This window comes from Canis lupus, chromosome 23 (genome assembly GCF_011100685.1).
Source record: "Canis lupus familiaris isolate Mischka breed German Shepherd chromosome 23, alternate assembly UU_Cfam_GSD_1.0, whole genome shotgun sequence".
NCBI lineage: Eukaryota > Metazoa > Chordata > Mammalia > Carnivora > Canidae > Canis > Canis lupus.
The window spans coordinates 30,021,828-30,049,817 of NC_049244.1; the positions used below are offsets into that span (position 1 = coordinate 30,021,828).

General features: G+C 39.4%; 1 long non-coding RNA gene across 1 annotated transcript; it reads left to right on the plus strand.

Moving 5' to 3' along the window:
• The first annotated feature begins 2 nt into the window (after nucleotides 1–2).
• LOC119865390 lies at nucleotides 3–27,961 on the plus strand. The gene is made up of 3 exons (XR_005377027.1): nucleotides 3–606; nucleotides 25,135–25,243; nucleotides 27,748–27,961. It is a non-coding gene; the product is annotated as an uncharacterized LOC119865390 (long non-coding RNA).
• Nucleotides 27,962–27,990: the final 29 nt, after the last annotated feature.

Consider the following 27,990-nt stretch of genomic DNA (forward strand, 5'->3'; position numbering starts at 1 on the left):
TCTCTCTCTCTCTCTCTCTGTCTCTCATGAATAAATAAAATCTTAAAAAAAAGAATGAAGAAATACCCAAATCTCCATTCCATGTTGCCTTCAAAAGCAAAAACCATGTTTATTCCACAGTTGATGTGTAAGCAGAGATAGAATGGAGACACTCCTACAATAAATTACTAACTCAGACTTTTGCATCATCTTTCAAAGATTATGGAGTAATATACCCAGGTAAGTATTTTAATATATAACTATAATTTAGTTTCCAGACAATACTTGTCATAAAAATATGTTCACTAAAAGAGATTATAAGAGCTAATTTAGGAGTAGGTGTTTTAGGAGAGTGCAAATATATTTCCTTTAAATACTGTAAGAACACAAATACTATTTTATGATATTTAAAAGGCTATTTAATCTATGATCATTGTTAGTTGAATACAAGTAATAGCTTATCTTTATTGAACATTTCCTGAATGCCAAACATCATATAGACTTATACATACATAGTGTCATTTAATCCTCAGAGCAAACCTATGGGCTTTATACTAATATAATTTTCATCTTCCAGGTGAAGAAAATGGGCTCAGAGAGGCAAAGCAACTTGGCAAAAGTCACACAGTAAGTAACAGAGTAAGAAATCCAAACTACCTAGACCTAACACCAAAGTCTGTGTTCTGAGCCATGATCCTAACATGGCAGCAATCTCTGGCAGATGTATGTACCTAGGAAAACTGAGGGGTGTTGGTTTTTTTTTTTTTTTTTTAAGATTTTATATTGTAAACCAAAACAGATACAGAAAATCTCACTTAACAAATTAGTATATTGAGTCACTGTATAAGGCAGATCACCCTTGAAACTACCATCTAGGTCAAGAACTTTGTCTACCTCTCCAGGAGCCCCTTCAGGTGCTCCCATCAAAATCACAGCCTCTCCCTCCAAAAGTGACCACCTTTCTGATACTTCTTGTGTTTCTTTGTAGTTTTTATCACTCACATGTATATCCCTAAACGCTAGAGTTTGGTCTTACACTTTCTCTTTTTTAAATATATGTTTTGAGTCTTTAATCTTGTGGCACCCCTTCCATCCCCTTTTCCCCCCATAACTTTGTTGAAGACCCCAAGGCCATTTTTTGGTTTTCCCAGAGTTTTGAAGTTACTGATCACACACTCCTGGTGCAATTCGACTTATTCTTCTGTCCTTTGCATCCAGAAGCTCAATCAGATTCAGGTTCCATCCCTTTGGCATGAGTAGAGGGGTGTTGGGTTCTTGGTTTGGAAGCACATTATGTCTGTTGGTCATGTGATGTTAACAATAATGGAAGTTCAGTGTAACTAGGTCATTCGTATGTTGGGAGTTATAAAATACTATTCTGAAGCCGTTTCGCTTAGTAACTGGAATACTTTTATAAGATATACTTCCTGCAAACCACACCCCCCCCCAGGAAAAAAAAAATGTTAAACAAGTAGGACTACATTAAACTAGTTTCTGCACAACAACAAAGGAAGTCATCAATAATAGGAAAAGACAGCCTACTGAATGGCAGAAAATCTGATAAAGGGTTAATATCCAAAATATGTGAAGAATTCAATAGCAAAAAGTCTGATTAAAAAAATGGGCAGAGAAAAAAAACGGGCAGAGGATCTATATAGACTTTTTTTTCTTTCTTTTTTTTTTTAAGATTTTTATTTATTTAATTATGAGAGAGAGAGACAGGCACAGGCACTGGCAGAGGGAGAAAAGCAGGCTCCACGCAGGGAGCCAGGATCACGCCCCAGCCTGAAGGTGGTGCTAAACTGCTGAGCCACCCAGGCTGCCCTATATAGACATTTTCAAAGAAGATATAGGTGGCCAACTGCACATGAAAAAGTGTTCAACATCACTAATTATCAGAGAACTGCAAATCAAAACCACAATGAGATACCACCTCACGAACCTATTAAAATAGCTTGTATCAATTAGGCAAGAAATAACATTGGAGAGAATGTGGAGAAAAGGGAACCCTTGTGCACCATTGATGGGAATACAAACTGGTGCAGCCACTGCAGAAAACAGTATGGAGGTTCCTCAAAAGGCTGAAAATAGAACTACCATATGATCCAGCCTTTCTATTCTGGATATCTATCTGAAGAAACAAAAACACTAATTATGATACATGCACCCCTTATGTTCTTTGCAGTGTTTTTTATGATAGTCAAGATATGAAAACAGCCTACATGTCCATCAGTGGATGAATGGATAAAGAAGATGTGGAATATATATAATGGAATATTACTCAGCCATAAAAATGAATGAGATCTTGCCATTTGTGACAACATGGATAGACCTTGAGAGTATTACACTAAGTTAAAATAAGACAAATACCATAAGGTTTCACTTATATGTGGAATCTCAAAAACAAGTGGACTAACACAAAATTCAGAAATACAGGAGTGCCTGGGTGGCTCGGTGGGTTAAGCATCTGCTTTCAGCTCAGGTCATTATCTCAGGATCCTGGGATTGAGCCCCATGCTGGGTTCCCTGCTCAGTAGGGAGCCTGTTTCTCCCTCCTCCCTGGCTTGTGCTTTCTCACTATCTGTCTCTCTCAAATAAATGAATAAAATCTTTTTTAAAAATCATAAATAAGGAGAATGGATTGGTAGTTATCAGGGGGAAGGAGTTTGGGTAGAGGCAAAATGGATGAAGGATGTCAATTGTATAGTGATGAGTGGTAACTGGTAATCTCTTCATAGTTTCTACAACACTGAATTATTATGTTAAATAACTGAAACTAATATAATGTAATATACCAATTTTACCTCAATAAAAGAAAAAAAAAGAAACCTTTGTCTGCTATTTGTTACCCAGTGGCACATTTTATATGGGAAAGGCAGGATGAAGGCTTAATTCATTTCCTTGTCAACTTTTATCCTCTCCTAAAAGACCAGTTTGCTTTCTTACTAGGCCATTATTACAGTAATTTTTAGTAATACAGATTTGAACATATTTGCTGTGTTTCAGTCCTTTGTAGTTATAGGCATACATTTTTCTGTTGCACTTTGCTTTATTGTGCTGCACAGATACTGCAGTTTGGGTTTTTTTCTTTTTACAAATTGAATGTTTTGCAACCCTGTGTCAAACAACTCTTGACACCATTTTTCCAAAAGCGTTTGCTCACTTTGTGTCTCTATGTCACATTACGGTAATTATTGCAATATTTTAGACTTTTTCATTATTATATTTCTTTTTATCTATGATCACTGGTCTTTGGTGTTACTGTTGTAATTATTTGGGGGAGCCACAAACCATAACTTTGTGAGACAGAACTTAATGTATGTATCCTGCTCCACTGACTGGCTCTTCCCCAGTCTCCTCAGGCCTCCCTGTTTCCTAAGACACGACAATACTGAACTTAGGCCAATTAAGAACCCATAACGACCACTAAGTGTTCAAGTGTAAGGAAGAGTTGCATGCCTCTGACTTTCAATTAAAAGCTAGAAATGATTAAGCTTACTGAAGAAAGCATGACAAAAATCTGAGCCAGGTGGAAAGTTAGGCCTCTTGCACCACACAGCCAACTCGTGAGTGCAAAGGAAAGCTCTTGAAGAAAATTAGCACTGCCCCAGTAATAAGCACTAACTGATAAGCCTTATCACTGATACAGGGAAAGTGTATCAGTGATACACTGATACGTGGTCTCAACAGAAGATCAAACCAGCTACAATATTCCCTTTAGCCAAAGCCTAGTCTGGAACAAGACCCTAGCTCTTCAATTCTATGAGGACTGAGAGGGGTGAGGAAGCTACAGAGGAAGAGTTTGAAGCTAGCAGAGGGGTGTTCATGAGGTTCAAGGGAAGAAGCCGTCTCCATAACATCAAAGTACAAAGTGAAGCAGCAAGTGCTGATGGAGAAGCTGCAGCAAGTTATCTAGAGTACCTGGCTGAGGTAATGAACAAAGGTGGCTACATTAAACAACACATTTTCAATGTAGATTAAACACTCTTCTCTGGGTAAGAGATGCCATCTAGGAGTTTCATAGCTAGAGAGAAGGAGTCCATGCCTAGCTTCCAATCTTCAAAAGACAGAATGGTAGGAGCTAATGCAGCTGGTGACTTTAAGTTGAAGCCAATGCTCATTTGCCATGTGAAAGATCCTTAAGAACTATGTTAGATCTGTGTTTAAGCTCTATAAATGGAATAAGAAAGCCTGGATAATAGCACATCTGTTTGTAGCTTGTTTACTGAGTATTTTAAGCCCACTGTTGAGACCTGCTCAGAAAAAAAATATTTCAAAATATTACTGCTCATAGACAATGCACCTGGTCATCAAAGAGCTCTGATAGAGATAGACAACAAGATTACTGTTTTCATGCCTGCTAACACAACATCCATTTTGCAGTCATGGGTCATGAAGTAATTTTGACTTCTAAGTTTCATTTAAGAAATACATTTTGTGGGATCCCTGGGTGGCGCAGTGGTTTGGCGCCTGCCTTTGGGCCAGGGCGCGATCCTGGAGACCTGGGATCGAATCCCACATCAGGCTCCCGGTGCATGGAGCCTGCTTCTCCCTCTGCCTGTGTCTCTGCCTCTCTCTCTCTCTGTGACTATCATAAATAAATAAAAAAAAAAAAAAAAAAAAAAAGAAATACATTTTGTAAAGTGCTAGCTGTCAGAGTTAGTGGTTTCTCTCATGGATCTGGGCAAAGTAAGCTGAAAACCTTCAGAAGAGGATTCACCATTCTAGATGCCATTAAGAACATTCAGGATTCATGGGAAGAGATGAAAACATCAACATTAACAGGAGTTTGAAAGAAGTTGATTCCAGCACTCATGGATGACTTGGGCTCAAGACTTCAAAGGGGGAAATAACTGCTGATGTAGTGGAAATCACAGAACTAGAAGTGGAGCCTGAAGATGGGACAGACTGGCTGTGATCTCATGATAAAACTAACAGATGAGGATTTGCTTTTTATAGGTGAGCAAAGAAGGGGGTTTCTTGAGATGGAAACTACTCCTGGTGAAGATGCTGTGAACATTGTTCAAATGGCAACAAAGCCTTGAGAGTATTGCATAAACTTAGTTGGTAAAGCAGCAGCAGGGTTGGAGAGCACTGACTCCAATTTTGAAAGAAGTTCTATAGGAAAAATGCCATCAAAGAGCACCTCACTTGCTACAGAGAAATTGTAGGAGGAAGAGTCAACCAGTGTGGCTGAGTTCATTATTGTCTTATTTTAGGAGTTAACACAGTCACCCAGGACTTCAACGACACCACCCCAGTCAGCAGCCTTCAATATTAAGGCAAGACACCCCCCTGCCAAGGCCACATCAACAAAAAGATTACAACTCCCTGAAAGCTCAGATGATGATTAGCACTTTTCAGCAATAAGATTTTTTTGTTGTTGCTGTTGTTTGTTTTAGAGCAGGAGCAGGGGAGAGGGGTAGGGCAGAGGGGGAGAGGGAGAAAGAGAATCTTAAGTAGACTCCATGCCCAGTGTGGAACCTGACATGGGGCTTGATCTCACAACCCTGAGATCATGACCTGAGCCGAAATCAGGAGTTGGATGCTTAACTGAGCCATCCAGGCACCCATAATAAGGTTGTTTCTTAATTAAGATATATGCATTTCTTAGACATAATGTTGCACAGTTAATAGACTACAGTATAATGTAAACATTTTTTATATGCACTGGAAAACCAAAAAAATCATTTGACTTACCTTATTGTGATTTATTGCACTGCTCTGAGACTGAACCCCACAATATCTCCAAGGTATGCCTATATCTCTATTGAAATTGAAAGTGTCCTGTCTATGCCAGTGGAAGCTTCTTTAGCCTGGTTCCTAAGTCTTTTTTTTTTTTTTTTTTTTGTCTTTTTTTTCCTTTAATGTGGTAAAGTACACGTATCATAAAGTTTATCATCTTAATTATTTTAGGTGTACAGTTAGGTGTTATTAAATACATTCATAGTGTGCAGTCATCGGCACCATCCATTCCCGGAACTCTTTCACCTTCTAAAACTGGAACCTTATGTTCATTAACTAATAACTCCTCATTCTCCCTTTCCCAAGTCCCTGGAAAACACCATTCTACTTTCTTTCTCTGTGAGTTTGACTATTCGAAGTATCTCACGTAAGTGGCATTACACAGTGTTTATTTTTTTGTGAATGCTTATTTTACTCAGCATAATATCTTTAAGATTCATTCATGTAGCATATGTCAGCACTTTTTTTTTTTAAGATTTTATTTTTTACTTATTCATGAGAGACACAGGGAGAGAGAGGCAGAGACACAGGCAGAGGGAGAAGCAGGCTCCATGCAGGGAGCCCGACGTGGGACCTTATCCCAGGTCTCCAGGGTCACACCCTGGGTCGAAGGCAGCGTTAAACCACTGAGCCACCGGGCAGCCCATATGTCAGCATTTCTACAAGAGAAAACAGTGTGATGGTTCCTCAAAAAAAAAAAAGTAAAGGGAAATGCAAATCAAAACCACAGTGAGATATCACTTCATACCTGTCGGAATGCCTAGAATCAAAAAGAAAAAATAACAAGTGTTGGTGAGGATGTGCAGAGAAGGGAATGCTTGTGCCCTATTAGTGGGAATGCAAGCTGGTGCAGTCACTATGGAAAATAGTGTGTAGATTTTTAAAATAGAATTACCACATGATCCAGCAATCCCACTTCTGCGTAAATACCCAGAACAACTGATGAAAAAAAAGCAGGGTCTCAGATATTTGAAAACTGAGTTTTGATCTTTTGGAGTAGAGGCTTTACCTAAGACTTATACATGGGGCATTTTACCTCAGTTCTCAGATATGAAAGCAAGACAGCTTGCCCCCCTTTGCAGGGGGACAAGAAAGTAAATATAGGACACCTAGAAGGGTGGAGTTGTCTGGTATGGTTGGTGTATAGAGGTTGAGAGAGAGAACCCAGCCTAAGACCCAGGGAGTGACCAGTTGGGCAGCATCCAAGTGCCAGGCAGAGGTGTGGGCATCCTGGCGTAATTGTAATTTAGGAATGAGATCCATGTTTGAAAATAGACAGCAATGTGGTGTGATCCATTTGTTATGTTTGTTGCAGGGAAGGTGGTCACAAGTGACGAAACTCAAAGACACAATTAACACATAGCCTATGCAGAGGAGCAGAGAGGAGGGATCCCTGGGTGGCGCAGCGGTTTGGCGCCTGCCTTTGGCCCAGGGCGCGATCCTGGAGACCCGGGATCGAATCCCATGTCGGGCTCCTGGTGCATGGAGCCTGCTTCTCCCTCTGCCTGTGTCTCTGCCTCTCTCTCTCTCTCTCTCTGTGACTATCATAAATAAATAAAAATTTTAAAAAAATTAAAAAAAAAAAAGCAGAGAGGAGATGAAAACAGGGAACATGCCTTCATCAGTAAACATGAGGATTATCACCAGACAGTTGGGAGAATCCCTTTCAGTCCAGAAATTCTGTGATCCATTTCCTGATTCCATTATAGGATGGAATGTGTCTAAATAGCTAAGCTTTACTAGGCTCTGGGAAGAGCAGTTTGAAAAAAAAGTTACAGATAAACTTAGTCTATTTCTGGCAACCTACGGACTAGGAATTTAATGGCTTGCTTGAATTTTCAGGACCACATGGTGTCCTGTATGGCTTAAACACTTCCTTTGGGGCACCTGGCTCAGTCGGTAGAGCACATGACTCTTTATCTCCATGTCCTGAGTTCAAGCCCCATGTTGGGTGCAGAAACTGCTTTAAAAAAAAAAAAGAAAGAAGAAGAAGAAGAAGAAAAGAAGAAGAAGAAGAAAGAAAAGAAGAAAAGAAAAGAAGAAAAGAAGAAGAAGAAAAGAAGAAGAAGAAGAAGAAAGAAAAGAAGAAAAGAAAAGAAGAAGAAGAAGAAGAAGAAGAAGCAGCAGCAGCAGAAGCAGCAGCAGCACTTCCCTTTAAGTGACCAGAGAAAATATAAGCAAGGAATGCAGAAACTCCTTTGAGCTTATTTCCTTATCTCTACAGGAAAGTTGATAATTCTTGGCCCGTCCTTCGCCAGGGCTGCTGTAAGGATTAAATGCATCTGCAAAAGGACTCTGGGACCCATGGGTGATAAAGATGGATTAGCCCTGAAGTCAGCAATTATCAATAATTTTTCTCATTATGTTTAGGATCAGGAATAGGGTAAAACAAAATTCAAGGACTTTTAGGTCTATGTAAAATGATCTGTAATGTTTTATTAGTTTTTAGAAGTAGTCATGTTACTGCGTAATCCCTAACTAAAAAGTAACTATGTTGGCTCCAAAGTCAAACACTACAGTCTTTGGTCAGCAGAACCACCTGTTTCCTACAATGAAAACATCTTTTTCCCTGAACTGCTGCTTTTTTGCCAGCAGATGAGGTCTAAGAGGCAAGAACTAGAGAATGATTTAAATCTGCTTCCAAATAAGAAGAATGCCTGATAGCTGAGTTGAAAAAAGATGTCCATCCTCAAGCTAAAGCACAGACTGTTTACACAAACTAGTCTCATTGTCTTCATATGAAATGTAGAATTCAGATTTTGAAGTTAGTTGATTAGAAAAAGCTAGAGGAACACCTGGTTGGCTTAGTTGGTAGTGTGTGCAATTCTTGATCTTGGAGTTGTAAGTTTGAGCTCCACTTTGGGTATGGAGATTACCTAAAAATAAAATATTTTTTTAAAAAAAGAACGAAAGAAAAAGCAAGAAAATACAGAATGCCTTAGGAAGTTGATTTCTAGCAGGGCAGAGGGACAGCAGCAACCAGCCAGCAGCCACTAGCTTCCATTCCCAAATGAAGAGGCCAGATCTAACACCTTGGCCTGCAAAGATGGGCGGGTACTGAGGTGAAGGCTCTGCTGGCCAATAGCGCACACCAAAACTCGGAATGGACGGGTTAGAGTCAAGTGACCGCCTGGCTCCTGGGACCAAGTGTGTGTTTCTGGCTTTGTTGTTGTTGTTTTTCAGTATGTGTTAAATTTTGAGTATCCAGGTTATGTCGAATCACTGCTGGATACCAAAGAATCTGGATGTTGATTCTGAATAGTCCACCCTCCACTTCAACCCCAGGAGGTTGTGTGGACTTGGAGTTGAGCTCTCTGCGGTACACAGTCTGTTCAAGTGAGAGCAAGAGAGAGGCTGCCAGTTGTCAGGGAGCCAGCATGGGCTGTGGAGTCGGGGGCATCCAGGCTGTGGTCCTGGTGCCCACTGTGTGACCTCTCGTCTTTAGATGACCGTCGTGAACACCTCTCTTATGGTGCTGTTTTGTAGCTAAGAGATAATGGATGTAAACACCTGATAGAGCGCGAGCCTTCCAGATGGTGTGGTGGTGTCAGGGGAGGAAACACTGGCTTGGCGTGCGGAGTCTACCCTACTTAGGTTTCTAAACTTGGGCATCAATTTCTTCTATAAAATGCCTGGGTTGGTCAGTCAGAAAATATTTCACTCTTAGGAATTTGATGAAAGATAATATAAGCCCCGCAAAAATGTACAAAATACATATTTTTTAAATATTAGAGAACTCAGTCCCACTCTTATCCTAGTTAAAAAGCCCAGAGCTAGATAGCTTCTAAGAATTATGTATGATATTATTTCCCACAAATAACTGGGCTTATCATGAAACAGACTGTCTTCTGTGGAATCTATTCTAGTTATTAATGCTTTCCTATTGCTATTTTTTTTACTACACATATTTAATATGTTACTTAGTATTTAGAGCAAAAAACTTCACATCTGGATTATTGACCATCCACTCATTTCCAGACTGAAGGAATAAAAGGCAAGGCCAGTTTACTGTGGGTTCCAGCGCCCCATGAATACAGGAAGTAGGATAGCCAGTTTAAAAAGTTTGTTTTTCCACCAAGCTTACCAAAGACGTGTACATTTTCTTCATTTTTACAAAGACCCCCAGTTTAGGAAAATAACTCTGAGAGAAAAGAAAGGCCTCAGAACTGTTAAAGGAAAGTCTCAGTTATAAATATAAATAAGGATCAATGTTTATGCTTACATCTTTTAACACTGAAAAGTTATCTAACAAGGTTATGTTATTACTGTTTATAAAAAGTTTTCAGTTATCCACCAGTGGCAATATATATAAAGCCTAACGTCTGCGAGGAACATTTGCCTCACTCCCTGGCCCTTGCCAACTGGCAATATCTGTGAGCAAGAAAAGAGGAACCCCATGCCTTCAATTTCTTTATTTTAGGGAAAAGTTTATGAAAATGTGACTTGAGTCACTGAAGGAATGAGTCATTTGTCTTCAAAAAGAAAGGTCATATGGAAGTAATTCTACAAATATTTAGTCGTGCCTAAATTCAGACTAAAGTTGCTTCAACTAGAACTTAAGCTCAAACCCCACTCTCACCCTTGAATATTTTACAGGACTCAGAACAGCCCTCTGTGTACATCTATCCAGTTTCCTAGCATTCCAAGATAGGAAATGGAGCATACTTCCTGGCTTTAAATATGAGAGTTGGCCAGACACTGTCTTGTCAGCCTTGCGTGATCAAGACAAGTTCAGAATATTTATGCATGTCCCGAGTTTAGAGCAGGAAACGTTATCAGTTGCTACAGAGCTGAACGATACCACACGCTTCATATGACCAGGACATTCCTAAAGCAGCTTAGCATGATAGAAAACCTTTGAGTCAGACCTTGGATTGAATACCAACAACTGTATACCTCCAGTCAAGATTTTATACATGAACGAGGCCAAAACAGGAAAGAAAAAGTAACTGTAGAAAACAATAAAGGAAGAAGACAACACTGGAAAAGAAAGCTATCATATTTCATATTGTTAGAGATAAAGCATTGCATGCACAAAACAACAGGATGCCGCTTTAAAAAAATTTTTTTTCCCAGAGAATTAAAATTGGGTCTTACCAAAAAACACCAGACAGCAGAAATGAGAGACAGTAGAAGACACTGAGATAACATTGAAGAAATTCCTTTAAGAAGCAGAATAAAGAGAAAGACATGGAAAAGGAGACAGAGTTAAAGCAGGAGAGGGCCCATCTAGGAGGCCCATTATCCAAAAAAGGTAGATCCAAAAAGAGATAATTTTGAAAGGGAGATGTTATGGATTTGTGCCCCACCCCCCAATTCCTATGATGAAATTCTAACCCCCAGGTAATGGTATTAGGAGGTGGTGCCTTGGGAGGTGATAAGGTCATGAGGGTGGTGCCCTTATATCGGAAACCCAGAGAGCTCCCTTGAGCTCTTTCTGCCATGTGAGAACGAAGCATTGGTAAACCAGAAACAGTGTTGATCTTGGACTTTCAGCTTTCAAAACTGTGAAAGTTAAGCCACCCAGTTGATGGTATTCTGTTACAGCAGCTCGAGCTGACTAAGATGGGTGGAGAACAAAATAAAAAATTCAAAAGCATTCCCAGAAAGGAAGAGTTATGCCACTGAGTACCCAGCCCAAGAGATGAAAATAAACCCTTGCAAACTTATGGCATTGTGAAATTCTACAATATAGTAACAAGAAGTTCCTATAAACTTCCAGGGTATGGCAGGAGAAGAGAACATTTCTTAGAATCAGAATAGTCCTGAATTTCTCAACACTGGAAGTTAGAAGACAAGGGGGTGATGCCTTCAAAAGTCTAAGGGAAAAATGATTTCCCAGCTTAGGATTTTAGAGTCAGCCAAACTCCTGATGAAGTGAAGGAACAATATTTAAACATTTTCAAACACACACCAGGTCCCAGATTTCCCTTCCCATGAATGTGTTGTAAGAAGCTCCTAAAAGATGTTCTCCCCCAGGGTGGGGTAACCAAGAAAGGAAAGAGGTATTCTCTAAAAGGTGGTGAAAAGAGATGCTAAATCAAGACTGGAGCTGGCAGCTGACATAGAGCACGACCAGTCCAGAGCAGTTCAGAGACTCTGGGAACAAGCTCGAGAGAAGATGAAACCAGTAGACAGTCTCAGTGCTCAGCCTGCTGAGAGGAAGATTGATACACCTGAGGGGAGAGTCAAAGGGCAGAATAATTGTCATGGTGTGAAGTGATGAGGTAGCTTCTGACTCCTACTTCCATAATGCCAACGCCAATATGATTATATTGGGAGAATAAAAGAACAGGATGTGTGTGAGAGAGTGTATGTTTGGTGAGAAGAGAAGATGAAAGACAATTGGATCTTCTAAATTCAGAAATCAATAGATGAGGGCAAAAGCTAAAAAAGAGAAAACAAGGAGTAGCAATGTAACAGACCGTATGTGAATAGTAGTGTTTTGTCAAGGCCGCATTTCCCAAGTGTGTTATGGGTAAGTGCCACGATGTCAGCAACTATTTTTAGCAGAGAGAGAAAGCAAATGTGAATCTAGGTGAGGGCATTCAGGTATTCATTATACTACTCATGTAACTTTTCCAAAGGTGTGAAATTTTTTTCCAAAAAACCTGGGAAATAAGCAGTAGTATAATTGCACTACTTAGAAGATGATAGCCATGCTTATCAATTTAAAGCTCTTAAGTGGTTGCCCATGGGAATAGAAGATGAGCATATTGGAGGGTGGGGAGGAGGAAGTACTGTGCTTCAGAACTAGCATAGAATGGTGATTTCACTCTTGAACTCTGACATGTACACCTTTTATTAAAAGCTGAATTTAAACAAATCGATACATTATTAGGGGAAATGTAAAATCAGGAAAATCAAAACTTTGAAAAAGCAGCTTTTATACATACAATGTATGGAAATATGTTAGAAAAAAATATTGTCCACCGCAACAAAAAGAAACACAAAACAGGAACAGCCTCAATATGAAATGTGCTAGATTTATACGAAGTCTGGCCCTCTACTGAGGCACATAAAGGAACCCTTGAATAGAGAGACGCATCTTATTCCTGGTAGGATGATTCAAGATTGTAGAGTCGTCAGATGTCCCTAAGGTAAACTCAATGCAATCTCTTAAATCAACAAAATGATTTTATGGCTTACTTGGGAGAATACTATTAAAACATATGAAAGAAATGGACAAGGAATTACTCAGCCAGATTTTAAAGTTAAAGAAAATTAAAACTAGAACAGGCACTGTGAACAAAAGGTCAACAGAACCAGTCTTAAAAATCAGTCCAAGTATATGACAAATAGCATATATGATGAAGATGGCCCTGCCACTAAGCAGGCATGTATATTTGGGTAAGAAGAGAAATGTATTCAGAGGATAATTTGCAGGGAAAAATCACAGTTTTGAATTTTATAAAAATGTCTCCCATTCCCCATGACAAGGAAGGTATTGATTCTCACCATCCTTGGGTGGGGAAGGGGGGACTCCAGCTCATAGATCAACTGTGTAAACTTGAGAGCTGAGTTTATACTCTTCTCTTCCTAAGTATTAGAGCCAGCCTTTTATTTCTATCCAGAAACTGTAACCACCCTGAACAAATACTGATTTTCCCTGAAATGATCTTTAGGAGTGGTTTTACCCATCTCAATAAAATAGATATCTATCTTATCTATCCTTGTTGTGCTGTGCTGAAGGGTTTTTTCTCCTTAAATACAGGAAAAGCACTAGACTCAACTTTTTCCCTTCACCGGCTAACACAAAAGACATAAAATCACTGTCTTCCTTTAGTTGCCATAGTGCACAGTTGTTTTCGGCTGCTCATCATCTGGTCTCCATTACTAATAATGCCCAAGTTCTTTTCCCCACCGAATGTGATTTGGGCGGGAAGGTGACTTCTCACACTGTGGACTAAAGAGGAAAGCTGGGCTGTCCAATACAGCAGCCACTGGCCATATGTGACTATTGAGCACTTGGTGTATCTGAACAACTGAATTATTTATTTCATTTTAATTAACTGATTTAATTTTTTTATTGAGGTATAATTGGCATATACTAGTTTAAGGTGTACAACATAGTGATGGCATTTGTATAGATTGCAAAATGGTCACCATCGTACGTCTAGTTACCATCTGTCACCACACAAAGTTAATACAATACTATTGACTGTATTTCTCATGCTGTACATTATATTCCCATGACCTGTTTATTTTATCACTGATTTGTACTTATTACACTCCCCTCTGGCAACCACCAATCCATCCTGTATCTATGAATCTGAGATTTATTTCTTTTGTTGTATGGATTCCACATACGAGTGAAATCATACAGTATCTTTCTCTGACTTATTTCACTTAGCATAATGCCTTCTGGGTCCGTGTTGTCACAAATAGCAAGATTTCCTTTTTCTTTTTTTTATTTCCTTCTTTTTTATGGCTGAGTAATATTCCACTGTGTTTCTATACCACAGCTTTATCCATTTATCCATCACGGGGCACTTAGGTTGCTTCCATATTTTGGCTCTTGAAAATAATGCTGCAATGGACATAGGGGTGCATATATCTTTTCCAATTAGTGTTTTTGTTTTTGTTTTTGTTTTCGGTAAATAGTAGTGAAATTACTGGATCACATGGTATGTCTACTTTTAATTTTTTGAGGAAACTCCATACTGTTTTTCACAGTAGCTGCACCAGTTTATGTTCCCACCAACAAGTGTACAATGATTCCTTTTATCCACATCCTCACTTCTTGTTTCTTGTCTTTTTCATTTTAGCCCTTCTGATTGGTGTGAGGTTATATCTCACATGGCATTTTCCTGGTGATGAGTGACATTGAGCATCTTTTCATGTGTCTGTTGGCTGTCTGTTTGTCTCTTTTGGAAAAATACTCAGGTCCTCTGCCCGTTTTTATTTATTTTTTAAAGATTTTATTCATTTATTCGTGAGACACAGAGAGGCAGAGACACAGGCAGAGGGAGAAGCAGCCTTCCTGTGGGGAGCCCAAGTGCAGGACTCACGTGCAGGATCCCAGGATCATGCCCCAAGTTGAAGGCAGATGCTCAACCACTGAGCTACCCAGGTGTCCCCTCTGCCCATTTTTAAAGTGGATTATTTGTTTGTTTTGTTATTGAGTTGTATGAGTTCTTATATATTTCAGATATTGACACCTTATTGGATATATGATTTGCAAACATCTTCTCCCATTAAGTAGGTTGCCTTTTTGTTTTGTTGATTGTTTCCTTTGTTTTGCAGAAGTTTTTTAGTTTGATATAGTCCCCAAATCTATTTTTGCTTTTATTTCCCTGGCCTTTGGAGTCAGATCCAAAAAAATATTGCTCAGACCAATGTCAAGGAGCTTACTGCCAGTGTTTTCTTGTAGGTTTCAAGTCTTAATCCATTTTGAGTTAATTTTTGTGTATAGTATAGGACAGTAGTTTAGTTTCATTCTTTCGATATGGTTGTCCAGTTTTCCCAGCACCATTGATTGAAGAGACTGTTTTTTCCCCATTGTATATTCTTGTCTCCTTTGTTGTCAGCTAATTGACCATATATACAGGGGTTATTTCCGGCTCTCTGTTTTGTTCCATTGAACTATGTAGCTGTTTTGATTACAGTAGGTTTGTAGTATAGTTTGAAACCAGGGAGCATGATACCTTCAGTTTTGTTTTTCTTTCTCAGGATTGTTTTGGCTCTTTGGGATCTTTTGTGGTTCCATAAAAATGGTGGAATTATTTGCTCTAGTTCCATGAAATATGCCACTGGAATTTTGATAGGGATTGCATTGAATCTGTAAATTGCTTTGGGTAGTGTAGACATTTTAACAATATTAATTTTCCCATTCCATGGAATATCTTTCCATGTGTTGTCTTCAGTTGTGTTGTCTTCAATTTGTGTTGTCTTCAATTTCTTTAATCAGTGTTTTACAGTTTTCAGAGTAACAGGTTTTCACCCCCTTGGTTTAGTTTATTCCTAAGTATTTTATTATTTTTGGCACAGTTGTAAATGGGATTGCTTTCTTAGTTCCTATTCCTGCTACTTCATTATTAGTGTATACAAATACAATGGATTTCTGTATACTGATTTTGTATTCTGCAACTTTACTGAATTCATTTACCATTTCTACTAGTTTGTTTTTTTTTTTTGGTGGAGGCTTTTAGGGTTTTCTAAAGATAATGTCATCTGCAAAAAGTGAAAATTCTACTTCCTTCTTATCAATTTAGGTATCTTTTATTTCTTTTTATTGTCTGATTGCTTTGACTAGGACTTCCAGGACTATGTTGAATAAAAGTCTTGTGAGTAGACATCCTTGTCTTGTTCCTGATGTTAGGGAAATGTTCTCAATTTCTCACCACTGAGTATGTTTGTTGTGGGTTTTTCATATATGGCCTTTATGTATGGAATATATATGTTTCCTCTAAACCTACTTTGTTGAGAGATTTTATCATGAATGGATATTGACTTTGTCAAATGCTTTTTTCAGCATTTGAAATGATCATATGGTTTTTATCCTTTCTCTTGTTGATGTGATGTATCACATTGATTGCTTTGCAAATATTGAACCATGCTTGCGTCCCAGGAATAAAGCCCACTCGATTGTTGTGAATGATTTTTTAAATGTATTGTTAGATTCTATTAGCTAATATTTTGTTGAGGATTTTTGCAACTGTGTTCATCAGAGATCTTAGCCTCCAGTTCTCTTTTTTTGTGGGTGTCTCTATCTGGTTTTGATATCAGGATAATGCTGGCCTCGTAGAATGAATTTGGAAAGGTTCCTTCCTCTTCTATTTTTTTGGAATAGTTTGAGAAGAATAGGTATTAATTCTTCTTTAAATGTTTGGTAGAATTGACCTGTAAAGTCATCTGATTCTGGACTTTGGTTTGCTAGTTTTTTGATTACTGATTCAATTTCATTGCTAGTAATCTGTTCAAATTTTCTATTTCTTCTTGATTCAGTTTTCAAAGGTGATAGGTTTCTAGAAATTTATCCATTTTTTCTAGGTTGTCCAATCTGTTCCCATACAATTTTTCATATTATAATCCTTTGTATTTCTGTGGTGATAGTTGTTATTTCTCCTCATTTTATTAATTTGAGTCATTTCCTTTTTTTTTGATGAATGTGGCTAAAGATTTATGACTTGTTGATCTTTTCAAAGAACTCATTCCTGGTTTTATTGTTCTATTTTTTTTAGTCTCTATTTCTTTTATTTCTGCTTTAATCTTTATTATTTCCTTCCTTTTACTGGGCTTTGGGCTTTGTTCTTTTTGTAGCTCCTTTAGGTGTAGGTTAACTTGTTTTCTCTTGCTTCTTCAGTTAGGCCTATATTGCTATAATCTTGGTCTGTTGTATTTTCTTTCCTTTCCTTTTTTTTTTTTAATTTACATTTTTAAAAATTTAAATTCAATTTGCCAACATATAGTATAACACCCAGTGCTCATCCCATCAACTGCCCTCCTCAGTGCCCATCACCCAGTTACCGCATCCTCCCCATTTTCCTCCCCTTCTGCAACCCTTTGTTTGCTTTCCAGAGTTAGGAGTCTCTAATGGTTTGTCTCCCTCTCTAATGTTTCCCATTTAGTTCCCCTCCTTTCCCTTATAATCCCTTTCACTATTTCTTATATTCCACGTATGAGTGAAGCCATATGATGATTGTCCTTCTGATTGACTTATTTCACTTAACATAATACCCTCTAGTTCATCCACATTGAAGCAAATTGTGAGTAGTCGTCTTTTCTGATGGCTGAATAATATTCCATTGTATATATATACACACATATACATACACATCGTCTTAATCCATTTATCTGTTGAAGGACATCATGGTGTCTTCCACAGTTTGGCTCTGTGGACATTGCTGCTATGAACATCGGGGTGTGGGTGTCCTAGCATTTTACTACATGAATATCTTTGAGGTAAATACCCAGTAGTGCAATTGCTAGATCATAAGATAGCTCTATTTTTAACTTATTGAGGAACTTCCACACAGTTTTCCAGAGTGGCTGTACCAGTTCACATTCCCACCAACAGTTTAAGAGGGTTCCCCTTTCTCCACATCCTCTCCAACATTTGTGGTTTCCTGTCTTATTTTCACCATTCTCAGTGGTGTCAGGTGGTATCTCATTGTAGTTTTGATTTGTATTTCCCTGATGGCAAGTGATGCGGAGCATTTCCTCATGTGCTTGTTGGCCATGTCTATGTCTTCCTCTGTGAGATTTCTGTTCATATCTTTTGCCCATTTCATGATCGGATTGTTTGTTTCTTTGCTGTTGAGTTTAATAAGTTCTTTATAGATCTTCAATACTAGCTCTTTATCTGATAGATCATTTGCAAATATCTTCTCCCATTCTGTAGGTTGTCTTTTAGTTTTGTTGACTGTTCCTTTTGCTGTGCAGATGCTTTTTATCTTGATTAAGTCCCAGTAATTCATTTTTGCTTTTGTTTCTCTTGCCTTCATAGATGTATCTTGAAAGAAGTTGCTGTGGCCAAGTTCAAAAAGGGTGTTACCTGTGTTCTCCTCTAGGATTTTGATGGACTCTTGACTCACATTTAGATCTTTCATCCATTTTGAGTTTATCTTTGTGTCTGGTGTAAGAGAATGGTCTAGTTTCATTCTTCTGTGGATGTCCAATTTTCCCAGGACCATTTATTGAAGAGACTGTCCTTTTTCCAGTGGATAGTCTTTCCTGCTTTGTTGAATATTAGTTAACCATAGAGTTTGAGGGCCCATTTCTGGTTCTCTATTCTGTTCCATTGATCTATGTGTCTGTTTTTGTGCCAGTACCACACTGTCTTGATGGTCACAGCTTTGTAGTACAGCTTAAAATCCAGCATTGTGATGCCCCTGACATTGGTTTTCTTTTTCAATATTCCTCTGGCTATTCGGGGTCTTTTCTGATTCCACACAAATCTTAAGATTATTTGTTCCAACTCTATGAAGAAAGTCTGTGGTATTTCCATAGGAATTGCATTGAACATGTAAATTGCCCTGGGTAGCGTTGACATTTTCACAATATTTATTCTTCCAATCCATGAGCATGGGATGTGTTTCCATCTCTTTGTGTCTTCCTCAATTTCTTTCAGAAGTGTTCTGTAGTTTTTACGGTACAAATCCTTTACTACTTTGCTTAGGTTTATTCCTAGGTATCTTATGGTTTTGGGTGCAATTGTAAATGGGATTGACTCCTTAATTTCTCTTTCCTCAGTCTCCTTGTCAGTGTATAGAAATGCCACTGATTTCTGTGCATTGATTTTGTATCCTGCCACATTGCTAAGTTGCTGTATGAGTTCTAACAATCTTGGGGTCGAGTGTTTTGGGTTTTCTATATATAGTATCATGTCATCTCTGAAATGGGAGAATTTGACTTCTTCTTTGCCAATTTGAATGCCTTTTATTTATTTTTGTTGCCTGATTGCTGAGGCTAGGACTTCTAGTACTATGTCAAATAGCAGTGGTGAGAGTGGACATCCCTGTCATGTTCCTGATCTTAGGGGAAAGGCTCTCAGTTTTTGCCCATTGAGAATGATATTTGCTATGGGCTTTTCATAAATGGCTCTTAAGATATTGAGGAATGTTTTCTCTATCCCTACACTCTGAAGAGTTTTAATCAAGAAAGGATGCTGTATTTTGTCAAATGCTTTCTCTGTGTCTATTAAGAGGATCATATGATTCTTGTTTTTTCTCTTATTGTTGTGACCTATCACATTGATTGTTTTAGGAGTGTTTAACCACCCTTGTATCCTGGGGATAAATCCCACTTGGTCATGGTGAATAATCCTCTTAGTGTATTGTTGGATCCTATTGGCTAGTATCTTGGTGAGAATTTTTATATCCATATTCATCAGGGATAGTGGTATATAATTCTTTTTGGTGGACCTTTTCTGATTTGGGGATCAAGGTAATGCTGGCCTCATAAAATGAGTTTGGAAGTATTCCCTCCCTTTCTATCCTTTGAAACAGCTTTAGTAGAATAGGTATTATTCTTTAAATGTTTGGTAGAATTCCCCTGGGAAGCAATCTGGCCCTGGACTTGTGTGTCTTGGGAGGTTTTTGATGACTGTTTCAATTTCCTTGCTGGTTATTGGCTTGTTCAGGTTTTCTATCTCTTCCTCTTCCAGTGTTGGTAGTTTGTGGGTTTCCAGAAATGCATCCATTTCTCTAGATTGCCTAATTTGTTGGCATATAGTTGCTTATAATACGTTTTTAAAATCATTTGTATTTCCTTGGTATTGGTTGTGATCTCTCCTCTTTCATTTGCAATTTTGTTGATTTATTCTATAGTTCTGGTCTCTATGTCATTGAGCTCTGTTCTAATCCTTATTATCTCTCTTCTTCTGCTTTGTTTAGGCTTTATTTGCTGTTCTTTCCCCAATTCCTTTAGGTGCAAGGTTAGCTTGTGTATTTGAGTTTTTTCCAATTTTTTGAGGGAGGCTTGTATTGATTGCAATGTATTTCCCCCTTAGGACTGCTTTTTGCTGTATCCCAAAGAGTTTGAACAGTTGTATTTTCATTTTCCTTAGTTTCCATGAATCTTTTTAATTCTTCTCTAATTTCCTGGTTCCATTCATCTTTTAGCAGGATGCTCTTTAACTTCTACGTGTTTCAGTTTCTTCCAAATTCCTTCTTGTGATTGAGTTCAAGTTTCAAAGCATTGTGGTCTGAAAATATGCAGGGGACAATCCCAATCTTATGGTATCGGTTGAGACCTGATATGTGACCCAGTATGTGGTCTATTCTGGAGAACGTTCCGTGTGTACTTGAGAAGAATGTGTAGTCAGTTGCATTCAGATGGAATGTTCTGTATATATCTGTGAAATATATTTGGTCCAGTGTATCATTCAAGGTCCTTGTTTCTTTGGTGATGTTGTACTTAGAATATCTGTCATTTGCTGAGAGTGCTGTGTTGAAGTCTCCTACTATTAGTGTATTATTATCTAAGTATTTCTTTACTTTGGTTATTAATTGATATACTTGGCAGCTCCCACATTAGGGGCATAAATATTCATAACTGTTAGGTCTTCTTATTGGATATAGTGTCCCTCTTCATCTCTTACTACAGTCTTTGGTATAAATTCTAATTTATCTGATATGAGAATTGCTACCCCAGCTTTCTTTTGAGGACCATTTGAATGGTAAATGGTTCAATTTCTGTCTATCCTGGAAGCTCTTTATCTCTCCTTCTATTCTGAGTGACAGCCTTGCTGGATAAAGTAGTCTTGGCTGCATGTTTTTCTCATTTAGGGCCCTGAATATATCCTGCCAGCCCTTTCTGGCCTGCCAGGTCTCTGTGGAGAGGTCTGCTGTTAATCTGATATTTCTCCCCATATAAGTTAAGAATTTTCTCTTTATCTTTGGAATTTGAAGTTTCACTATTAAATGTCAAGGTGTTGAACATTTTTTATTGATTTGGGGGGATCCTCTCTATCTCTTGGATCTGAATGCCTGTTTCCTTCCCCATATTAGGGAAGTTCTCAGCTATGATTTGTTCAAATATGCTTTGTGGTCCTCTCTTTCTCTTAGCCTCTTCTGGAATCCCAATTAGATGTATATTCTTCCTTCTCAAGCTATCGTTTATTTCGCTAAGCCTTTCCTTGTTGACTCTTAATAGTTTTTCTCTTTTTTCCTCAGCTTCCTTCCTTTCCACTTGTCTTCTATGTTATTCACTCTGTCTTCCATCTCATTAACCCTAGCAGTGGGATCCCTGGGTGGCGCAGCAGTTTGGCACCTGCCTTTGGCCCAGGGCGCGATCCTGGAGACCCGGGATTGAGTCCCACATAGGGTTCCCAGTGCATGGAGCCTGCTTCTCCCTCTGCCTGTGTCTCTGCCTCTCTCTCTCTCTCTCTCTCTCTGTGACTATCATAAATAAATAAAAATAAAAATAAAAATAAATAAAAATTAAAAAAAAAAAAACCCTAGCAGTTAGAGCATCCAGTTTGGATTGCATCTCAGTTAAAAACATTTTTAATTTTGGCCAGATTAGATCTCAATTCTGCAGTAAGAAATCTCCTGGGTCCTTTCTGCCTTTTTCCAGAGCCACCAGTAACTTTATAATTGTACTTCTGAATTGAATTTCTGACATCGTATTTAAGTCCATGTTCAGTAACTCTGACAGAGTATTGCTTCTGGTTCTTTCATTTGAGGTGAATTCTTCCTTCTAGTCATTCTGTCCAGTGCAGAGTGGCTATATAAGCGAGCTGAATCAAAAATATCAACCACCACCTAAGTAAAATACACCCTAGATGATTCTGAAGAGGTCAGAGACCAGAAAATAAAAGAAAAAGAACAAAATAAAACAAAAAGACCATTAACATGAAAAACAAATTTTAAAACAAAATAGTAAAAATTAAAAACCAAGGCCAAAAACAAGAATGAAAAGAAGAAAAGGAAGGAAGGAAGGGAGGGAGGGAGGGAGGGAGGGAAGGAGGGAGAGAAGGAGGGAGGGGCTGGATGGTAGTGGTAAGGAAGTGGTGGTGGAGAGAGATTATAGTCTCCCTGAGAGGACCTAGAGGGTGATCCTCTTGGTTCTGAGTGTATTTTGTTCTGTATGTTAGAAGATGCTCAATCCCAAGTTTATATAAACCAGCAATACTTATATAAGGACCCAACATCAACCTCAAAAACGTAAACAAGATTAAAGAGGGGGGCATAATGGGAAGGAAGAGTGAATATAGTCTCACAGAATGAAGCAACACGGTGTTCCACGTGGTTCTGGGTGTATTTTGGTCGTGCGTTAGAAGGTACTAACTTCCACCATTGTAAAACAAAACGACAGAAAAAAAAAAAAAACATATCTTATATATCTCCCAAAATTAAATTGAATATGTTGAAGGGGGGATCCCTGGGTGGCGCAGTGGTTTGGCGCCTGCCTTTGGCCCAGGGCGCGATCCTGGAGACCCGGGATCGAATCCCACGTCGGGCTCCCTGCATGGAGCCTGCTTCTCCCTCTGCCTGTGTCTCTGCCTCTCTCTCTCTCTCACTATCATAAATAAATAAAAATTAAAAAAAAAAAATGAATATGTTGAAGGGAATCCAAAAGTGAAAAATATATCTAAGACATCTAATTGTAGAAATATGAAAGTCAAAAGGGAAAAAGCTTAACAATGAAGAGTTGGTAAAATATTACAGTTAAGGCAGGAAAAGAGAAAAAAAATTCGAAATTTTTAACCTGATATAAAAATGAGTCATAATAAGAAAGAAGAAAAAAAGATCCTCTAGTTCTATATACTATTTTCCCTCAGTCCTAGAGCTTTCCAATGCTCCTTGTTCTTATAAACTCACTTTTCCCTTGTTCTTCCAGCAGTTCTGGGGGAGGGGTCTTCTGCACTGATTCTCAGGTGTCTATGCCTGGGTGGAAATATCCCGCCCCTTGCCAGGTGCTGAGCTCAGTATGAACTGTTTATCCCACGAGGCCTTTGTTCCCTAGAGGCCCCACCTCCCCCAGGTGCAAGGTGAAAAGAAGAGAGAAAAAATGGTGCTGGCCAGATTTCCTGCTCTGGAGTCAAGCTCCCTGTGAGTAACCGCAGTCTCCCGTCCACACTGGCCTAGATGCTCCTGGGGGCAGGCGCAGGTGCACTGATCTGTACAGTTTGTGGGGCGCCCAGCAGCAGGAGAATTCTTGCTTTCCTGTGCCCTCCCCACTTCCACCTGCCCCAGGGGGACCACCTGCCCCAGGGGGAACGGAGGATAGTCAGCTTTGTCTGCTTTGGCACCCTTGGATCAGGGCCCTATGCCACTGGACCCACACTCCCAGTGAGGTCTCTCTCGAAAGGAACAGAGGACAACTGCCTCCTTCCATTGCTGGGCTCTAGGGTAAAGGGAGTTCCGGAGCTGGTGCACGTAACCAGCTGGCTTCTCCCAAATGCCCCAGAGGGTTGTGGCACTCTAGCCCTTTACTGAGATCAGACAGTGGTTTGCAGTGAGCTTTTTCCTGGGCGCCCCTCCTCTTATAGTGTCTCCAGGAATCTTGGTGCTTCACTGCCGCTCCTGTGATTTTGCCCTATTTCCCTGCTAAGCACTTTTCCCTCTTTTTCTTTTTTTTTTAAGATTTTTATTTATTTGTGAGACAGAGATGGAGAGTGTGGGTGCAGGGGGAGAGAGAGAAAGAATCTGAAGCAGACTCTGCACCAATCACAGAGCCTGACATAGGGCTTGATCCCACAACTGGGAGATCATGACCTGAGCTGAAACCAAGAGTCAGATGCTTAACTGACTGAGCCACCCAGGTATCCTATAGTTTTTGTTTTTCTGAAAAACTCTTTATCTCCCCTTGAAGTCTACATTGATGATAAAGCTCATTTGAGCTGAATTTCTTTGCAGTCCTAAAGACACTGGGCAAAACTCATTCTAATTTAAGTAGGCAGAATTGATGTTTTAACAAAAGGGAAAGAAAAAAATTAAGAGAAAAGTTATGTTTTGTTTATTAAAATGAGAACTTCACATTTTTTTTAATGAATAAATAAAGCAATGATGCTTAAAAAAACCTTTCTGAGTATTTTAGGTTGTACAGTTTTTCCTTTTAGTACTCCCTCACATAGAGTCTAGGTGCTTTTCCATCACTGGCTTTTTCCACTGGGTCTAGAGTGAATGAAACTGCCTGCGAGCCTTCAGAGAGGGGAAATCTCAGTTTCCTCTAGCATTTTGGGACACCAAGAAGTCAGTCCCATTTCCAAGCCCGATGTTCTGGGGACTCACCATTCTGGGGTGCCCAGTGTGGGGCACCAACCCTTCATCCTTCTCCAGAAGTGTCTGTCTGGTGAGATCCCACCCTCTTGTGGGTCAGCACATTGGGGGTGGTTGTTTTTGTGTTTTGGGTCTTTTTGCCAACCATGTCTCTGTTCCTCTTACCCATCTTGATGTGGTCCTTCTATCCTTTATTGTAGACAGAAGTTCATCTATTTTTTTCAGATCTTTTTCAGAGGGAAATGATCCATATGTAGCTGTAGATTTGGTGTGTTCATGTTGGGGGGCGGGGAGTTCAGGATCTTCCTATACAGTCATCTTGGACCTCCCTCTAGCCTACTTAAATTTAAAAACTGATAAATCAGTTTTTGAAAAATTTTAAGTATGTTTGGGGCAATTTGAATATGTAAATATGCTTTTTCAACTGTAAACTTTATGAAATTTATATACAGTTAACTTTTTATAGTTCATGTATTTCCACTGAAAATTTAGCCTCCAAATTGAGATGTGTTGTAAATTTAAAATATACTCTATAGATTTTGAGGGGGACAGTATAAAATATCTTAGTATTTTTTTATATTGATTACATGTTGAAATGATATGTGGATATATTAGGTTACACAAAATATATTGTTAAAATTAATTTCACATGTTGCTTTTTACTATTTTTAATGTGGCATCAGAAAATTTAAAATGACACATGTGGTTTGAATTATGTTTCTCTTTCTTCTTCCTTTTTGAGGACAGGCTGGGGGTGGAAGTGTACCTGAGCTTGGCCAACCAAACGCTCCTTAGAGCCCAAGCACATGCCTGCGGCAAGGACAAAGAAATGGTGGGCAGGTTGGAGGATGGTAAGCCACTGCAGGGGTTACTCCTCCTAACTGTGAGTGTCTTGGTGAAATCCTCAGAATTCTTAGTCTTCCACGTCCACACCCACCTAACAGATTCCTTTTTGCTCACATTAGCCATGTTTACAGCCAAACACCCTGACAGACCTGATCAGGAAGTGAGTCTCTGCCCTAACCCTTGTTTCACAGAAATCCCTGGTATACCTTGTTACCACTGAAGTCACACAGTCGCTGGGGAAGCTGAGTCTATATTAAGCTCGTTAGGGAATTCTGATGCTCAGCTAGGGTTGAGATCTTTTAAGAATCTGGCCAGTGAGCAAACAGCCTATGTTATCATACTTCTGATATAGAGGTTAAACAAACTTCCTGGGATCCCTGCTCTCCTACAGGTGAAGGCATTCCATGCATTCAACAAATATTTATTGAGGATCTATTATGCATGCTTCAAGTATTGTCCTATATACTAAGGGTAGAGCAATGAGTAAAAAAATCTCTCTTTGCTAAAGCATACTTTTTAGTAGGGAATAAAGGGACAATAAGCCAGATTAAAAGAAGAAAGATACATAATATGTTACATGGTGACAGTTCTAAGAAGAAAACCAAACCAAGGGGGTAAGGAGAGAGAGAGAGAGAGCGCGCGCACTAGAAGGGCATAGAAATTTAGATGGGATGATCACAGAAGGAAAAACCTAGAATGTCACATTTTCAGGAAAGGAGCAAGCCTTGAGAATATGGGGGTGGGGAAAGAGCTTTCTAGGCAAACAGAAAAGCAAGTGCAAAGAGCTTAAGGTAGAACCTTGGGCTTGAAGTTGACAAAAAGTTCCTTAATTAGGCCACTCCAATTTTCGAGGGTAAAAACTGCTCAAGGTTTCTGCATGCTGGAAGCTGCCACTGAGGAGAGGTGCTGGGCAGGACTAGCTTGTCCTGAAGGGTGAAAGGAGAAGGTCAGAGTTCTGTGCATGGAGTTGGTGGGACTGTTGCCTTAATGACTTCTTCAACCTTGTGTAACTTGGTGTGTCATTTTGGAATTTGCATTCACTCTTGCTAATTTAAGGAATCTCAAGAGGATTAGGAATGGAGTAAGCAGCTTCTAGGCCAGACACCACCTGTGGCCAGATGGCAGCCCCACTACACCCAGAGTACTCCTTGCTAAGGAGCGAATCTCTGACTCTCATGAGAGGCACTATGCATGTTTTCAGCCAGGTGACTGAGAGCTAGGTCTTTGAACTTTAGCCAGGAACACCTTATTTCCAGGGTACCATCTAATCCTGGCCAGCACATGGAGACGGGGACTTACGTACACCTGTCTGTCCAAGTGTACTCTAGGGACAGATAGCCTGTTAATAGTTGGATTTTGATTTTTTTTCTTCATGCATGTGGATAATCAAAAGTAAAATTAGAGTAGCCTAATTTCCCAAGAGTAGGTGGAGAGCTTTCCCTCCTACACAGGGAGGAACATTTTGAATGGACAGCCTCAGCCTGCTGGAATGAGAAAACCCAGAAAGGCTCTCTTGCACATTCTGTCCTCATGAGAGGACCCTATTTTTAATAAGAGACAAATATTTCTAATTTAAGAAAAAAAATCTGGGATACTGGAGAAACAGCAGAAGACCAGTGTGGTTGATGTGGGGTAAGGACAAAGAATGGTAGAAACTGAAGTGAGAGGTAAGGGCATTGTGGGGAAGAGGCATCTACAATCTCCACCTTCACTCATTTTGAAAGAGTGTAACATGAGTCTTCACCAGGGTGGTGAAGGAGTGCTGCCCATCAGCCATCAGCCCAGCAGGTGAAGGAGTGCTGCTGAAGTGCCGTCCTGAGAGAGGTAGCAGTCCAGGATAATCACCCTTTGTTTGTTCACATAGTTTTGGTGAAGATAAGGCAGAGAAAAGCCCTTGTTTCACAGAGCTTATCACACTAGACACACACAAGAATGTGTGTGAATTTTCTTCATGATAAACACATAATGAGAACTACTGAAAAAAAGAGAAAGAAAAATATTGAGGCAGGGTCACAAACCCTAAATGGTCTTTGCCCCGAATTAAGTGAGGACACTTCCCAGAATCCTGTTTATTTGGAAACTTGGAAATTCTAGCGATCACCAACAGTGGTTTTATTTTCTTAGGAGTCCTGACTTCCCTTTGCACCGAGTGCTGGTCACAGCACTCTGGCTGATTAGATTGGATTGGAAAGCAGGAAAACTTAAAAAGTGTGTGCATTCCCCTGGATTGTTAAATACTCATGAAGCCTTATTTCAATCACCTGATTTGCCCAAACTGCTGTGCACCCTTCTATGCTGGGGCACCAGTGTCCTTCTCCAGCTACCTGTAACCCATTGTAGGTCTGTGTTCATGGGCCAGAGCTTAAGCTCTGCTCTGCTCCATCTGCAGGCATATAAATAAATGCTTTGCCCTCTCACCAACTACAAATCAGGGATCATCCATGCTCATTCATTCATACTTTTTTTTTTTGAGTGCTTATGATCATACTTTCTGCTCTATGTTTCCAAGGTAAAATATCAAAGATCAAAAAGATTCTTAACTGGCTACACCCCTGGACAAGCTCTACTCAACTCCCATGACTGCTTTTGTGTGGAGCCTTGTGGAAACTTCTCTGTCAGGCTGTCATGAGGCCCTTCCTCCCTGCTGCTGACCACCTGCAAATCTTGGAGACGTCTTGATGGGTACAACACTGCCTGATGAACTCTCCTTCTTCCTGTCTTCCTGCCAGGTGGTTACTAAAGAGGGCAACTT